Source organism: Rana temporaria, chromosome 7, assembly GCF_905171775.1.
Source record: "Rana temporaria chromosome 7, aRanTem1.1, whole genome shotgun sequence".
NCBI classification, from domain to species: domain Eukaryota; kingdom Metazoa; phylum Chordata; class Amphibia; order Anura; family Ranidae; genus Rana; species Rana temporaria.
Window position 1 is genome coordinate 103600774 of NC_053495.1, and position 5341 is coordinate 103606114.

Consider the following 5341-nt stretch of genomic DNA (forward strand, 5'->3'; position numbering starts at 1 on the left):
AAGTTGTAACCCCTTGATCGACGCCCTAGTTAACCCTTTCACTCCCTATTGCCAGTGTCACTAAGCGATCATTTTTCTGATCGCTGTATTAGTGTCACTGTTGCAGCTAGGAAGCTAATTTTTTTTTATTGAAATGCTTTTTACTAAAGACATGTGGCTAAATAAATTTTGGCCTAAATGTTTGACTAAAATTTAGTTTATTCAATTTTTCTTATAACAAAAAGTAAAAAATATTGTTTTTTTTTTCAAAAATGTCGCTCTATTTTTGTTTATAGCGCAAAAAATTAAAATCGCAGAGGCAATCAAATACCATAAAAAAAAAGCTCTATTTGTGGGAAGAACGCAAATTTTGTTTGGGAGCCACGTCGCACGACCGCGCAATTGTCTGTTAAAGCGACGCAGTGCCGAATTGTAAAAACGCCTTTGGGCATTTAGCAGCATATTGGTCCGGGGCTTAAGTGGTTAAAGGGAACTTTAAAACTACTCAGGAAAGGATAACCTTTCTACTAAGAATGATTATTCTATTTGACACAAAAGATTACTAAATGTGGACCTCAGTTTTCTAAATTATTATCCAACAGTTTTACGACCATCCTCAACTCTGTGACTGTTACTCCCCTTCCCAGTCTGTAGTCCTCTCCCTGCTTTATCTCACTAACTACACAAGTTTAATTACTAATACTTTATATGTTTATGTGTGCCTTTTTTTTTCTTCTCAGAGATTGTCTTTTTTAATATTCTGCTAAAACGTTGTGTATTAGTACTGCTTGGACTTTAAAGTGCAAATAAAAAATATCATGGACTGCACTCAACTGTTCTTGTTGCAAGTGCACTAATATAGCTACAATCACCTCAAGCATCTTCATATTTATATTTTAGTAAGATTATTTTATGCAATTATTTTCTTAGTTCAGAAAAAAATAGAATTAATTATACAGTATGTCTTGCAGGGCATTCTCTTTACATTGTCTGCATTATTTACTGTTTAGTCTCATCATTTTGTGCATTATTGTACCATCATATTTTTGTACCATGTTTCCCAGCAGGTCTTTACTTTAATATAGCTTCATATAAGTTCAACTAACTGCAGTACACTAATCATTTGCTCTCAATTTATTATTGCTAAAGTGGTTTCATGGAACATAAATGGGGTGAATTCTTCAATTAAAAGGAAAATGTTTTTACAAGCTATAAAATTCTAAATCCTTCATTGCTTTACTTCAGAGAATCTCACCTTAACTTTTATGAAAGTTAAAGGTTGAAATGTAATTGGGTAGGCCAGATTGTGTTTTCTGTAGCTAAAGATAAGAAAGGTGGTATACTTTAGCTACCCTCTTTATTAAAAAACTCAATGTTAAAATTTTAGAGCATGAAGTAGATATAGAGAAATAGAAGCTATATTTATATTTGTGTAATAGAAACACGATTAAGCTTCATTCATTAACAATTGTTCTTTTAAAACCACCCTTTCATAAATAAACCATCATTGGTTGGTGGAGACTTTAATTACCTAATGGAAGTTCTTAGGCTTCCAACACCCTATAGAAAAAAAAAAAAATTCATTCCCACTCAATGTTCTCTTCATAAGTCTACCATTTCTAAGCTCATTCTCCCATTCCAGTCAGTGTGCTGTAAAGACGTCAGACCCCGGAAAAAGGTGTTAAACGTGATTTAACAAAGCTTATGTGTACGTTTATCAAACATTGATAATTTATCTCATTTCAGTTCTCAGCAGTTCTCAGAAAAAAATCTTCTCCTCTGGCACCCTGTTTATGAAGCGGAAAACATTTGTTCTCAGAAGGAGAAGAGAGAAGTTTTTCCTCTGAGAACACCTGAGATCTGAGTAGAAGAGGGAGGGGCTGCCTGTGATCTCCTGAGAAACTTGTGTGATTACAGAGCAGTTGAGTTTTAAAAGTGAAACCACAGTTAAAAAGGCTGTGGTATTACATGAAAATAATAAGCGCTTTTTTAACTCAGTTTTTTTACAAACATTTTGGCACATTCTGTAAAAATGTGTGTTTTGGCCCTTTTTAATTGCTAATTTTGGCATTATTAATGCATATTTTGGTGTTTTTTTAACATGCCGTATTTTTTTAACACTCGTCTGGCCATAGGTTTTTTTATTGTGCATTTTGGCGCTTTTTTTAAACACACATTTTGGCACAGGTTATTTTAAGATGCATTTTGGTGTGGTTTAGCGCTTCTTTTAGCGTATAGTTTGACACCCTTTTAACGTGCATTTTGATTTGCTTTTTATGCGTATTTTGGCAAACCGCACATTTGCCAGCCACTTTTGGGATGCCATTAACAATTAATGACACCGCAAGCATATCATGCATTTTGCATGTGTTTCTGGAACTCACTCCAAAAATGCAGGTAAAGAAATGAGTCAAAATATATGTTAAAAAAAGCAAAAAAGCCAAAATGTTTGTTGAAAAAAGCAGCAAAAAGTGTATCAAAAACAGTACCTCTTTCCACCACACCTGCCATCTTGCAGTAGGGGCAATTGTAACTGAAAAAATACGAACACAAGAGGCAAAAGAAGAGGAACCCTTTGTATGTTCTCTAGACCCTTCCGCAAGCATGGTACGGTGCTACTGTTAACCTATATGCGCATCTACAAGAAGGGTGATATTGTTGATATCAAGGGTACAGGCACAATCCAGAAAGGTATGCCACACAAGTGCTACCATGGCAAGACTGGCCGGATCTACAATGTCACACAGCATGCTGTTGGAATAATTGTCAACAAACAAGTCAAAGGTAAGATTCTTGCCAAGAGAATCGATGTCCGTTTAGAGCACATCCGCCACTCAAAGAGCAGAGACAGTTTCCTGTAATGTGTGAAGAAAAACGAGAGGAAGAAAAAGGAAGCCAAGGAGAATGGCACCTGGATGGAGCTTAAACGTCAGCCAGCCCAACCAAGTGAAGCTCACTTTGTCCGAACATTTGGAAAGGAACCTGAGCTCCTTGAGCCAATTCCATATGAGTTTATGGCATAAAGTACTGCTATTAAAACATCCTTTTCTCAAAAAACAGTACCAAAATGCACATAAAAAAGGCCCAAAAAGCCAAATTAAATTTTTTTGGGGCATGGAGCATTGTGCATTTTTTCAATGCGCATTTTGGCAAGTTGCTAGATTATTTGTCAAATGACAAAATGTGTGGCAAAATGCATGTTTGCTAACTGCATTTGGGGTGCCATTAACAATGAATGGCACCCAAAAACGCATTGCGTATTTTGACAGAATTTTAAAGCAATTTGGAATCGTGGAAATTCTGCCAACAATTCTGCATTGCTTAGATGTAAATGGGTCCTAAAAGAAAATACATTATAACTACAGTATACTGTGTATGTGTGTGTAATACACACATATATATACTGTGTATATATATATATATATATATATATATATATATATATATATATCTCACCTATATACATACATAACATATATAGTTATTATTTATATCAATCTTTAAGCTTGCTTTTGCTGATATTAGGAGGAAAGAAACTGCCTTCTTCACATCACAGCAGCTTCTCACCCATATTCTCCACCTCTGAGCTGGAGAATCTGGGATGGAGATATTTTACAGAGATAGCCAGTGAGATCCTCAGATCTCACCTTCATAAACTGGTAATCTGTGTATAAGTCAATGACAGAAGGGTGTGTCTTGTGATGAGAAGTGAAAAACATGTTCTTCACTCCTCATCTCAGCTTCATAAACTGGCACACCTGGGAGATCAGCCGTGATCATCAGAATCTCAGCTCTTCTCTGTTTGATAAACGTACACCTAATGCTGTGTTAAGCCTCGTCCGGAATTTCTTTCTCTATTTAAAATCAATGGTTCCCTATGGGAGCCCATTGTTTGTGGCCTTGTATCTCCGGGATCTGGTGTTTGGTACTGCCTGGTTTTGCTCCTCAGTTGAGGTTGCCACTTGCCGAATGTCCGCCATGTTGTCTTGCACTAGACAACCGAGAAGGGGCGGGGAAAGTACTAGAACAAATGTCAGGGGCGAGGAAAGTGAGTGGAGCTTCAAGCATGCGCAGTGTATATAACGGTGTCAAAACGACATTCAGTGTGTGGAAGAAGGCGGAAGCAATGATCGTGTCGAACGAGGGTACGTAACATTTTTTTTACTTTACTGATCAGTGTATGAGTTTGTGGTCTATATATGGTGAGAAATATTATTAGTAGAGGCTTGACTGACAGTGTTTTTGACAGTGCTTTTGTCTTGATTTTGACTTGCAGAAATCATGCAGGTCTTCAAGGACCATGACTTCATGACAGAGTTTGTGCAAAGATGGAAGGATCTGCCAATTTTATGGCAGACAAAAAGTAATCTAAATAAAAACAAAGAAACCAGGAATGAAGCACTGGAGAGCCTGCTTGCATTTGTGAACACCCAGATCCCCACAGCAACTATCAAGGATGTCAAGAACAAAATTGGGACCATTAGGGGCACATATCATTCTGAATGACATAAAGTCGTAAATTCTATGAGAAGCAGCTGCAGATAAGATCTACAAGCCAAATCTGTGGTGCTTCAGCCAACTACATTTCCTCGATGATCATCTGGAGGCAAGGGAATCCCTTTCAACCCTTCCCCCCAGAAGTAGCTCCAGCCTTCCCTGCAGGCAACCCTCCAGACTTCCCAGCAGCCAACCCTCCAGCCTTCCCTGCAGACAACCCTCCAGCCTTCCCTGCAGCCAAGATCAGCCATCTTTGGAGGAACAACCAGAGTTCCTGGAGGAGCCTGATTGTCCCACATGGAGCCAGGTAATGTAAAAAAAATTGTACTAAAAGTATAATGATGTTACTAGTGCTCAAAATTTAAGGATTGAACAAAAAGTGTTGGACATATCAATAGACAGTAGTGGCCAAAAATGATGGGGACAAGAATGAAAAATGCAGGGGTCAGAATGATTGTCTTTAATATTTCTTAGCATTCAATTTGCAACTGTCATGAGGTGAAAAATGTGTGTGATAGATGAAGACCAGGAGGAGGCACAGCGAAACACCAGGTCGCAGATACCTCCTCTCCGCACTCCAGCAAAAAGGGCCACGAGGCTTATGCAGATGGAGGAGGAGACACAGGCCCTAATTAGGGAGGCTACCTCAGAGAGCCCCCCACCGCTGCAGAGGGATTTGCTGGCCTTATTGCTCACAAGCTTCAAACAATGGAGATAGGCCAGCGTCTTCGATGCGAAATGCTAATTTTAAAGGCAGTCAACATGGGCATGATGGGGAAGCTGGACGATTTTAACGACCTTGTGCAGATTGCTCCTCCTGTTCCTGCTCCTGCTCCTGTTCCTGCTCCTGGTCCTGCTCCTGGAT

The 5341-nt window shown here is 38.6% G+C and overlaps 1 pseudogene; it reads left to right on the forward strand.

Moving 5' to 3' along the window:
- The first annotated feature begins 2522 nt into the window (after positions 1 to 2522).
- LOC120946207 lies at positions 2523 to 3036 on the forward strand (annotated as a pseudogene).
- The last annotated feature ends 2305 nt before the right edge of the window (positions 3037 to 5341 follow it).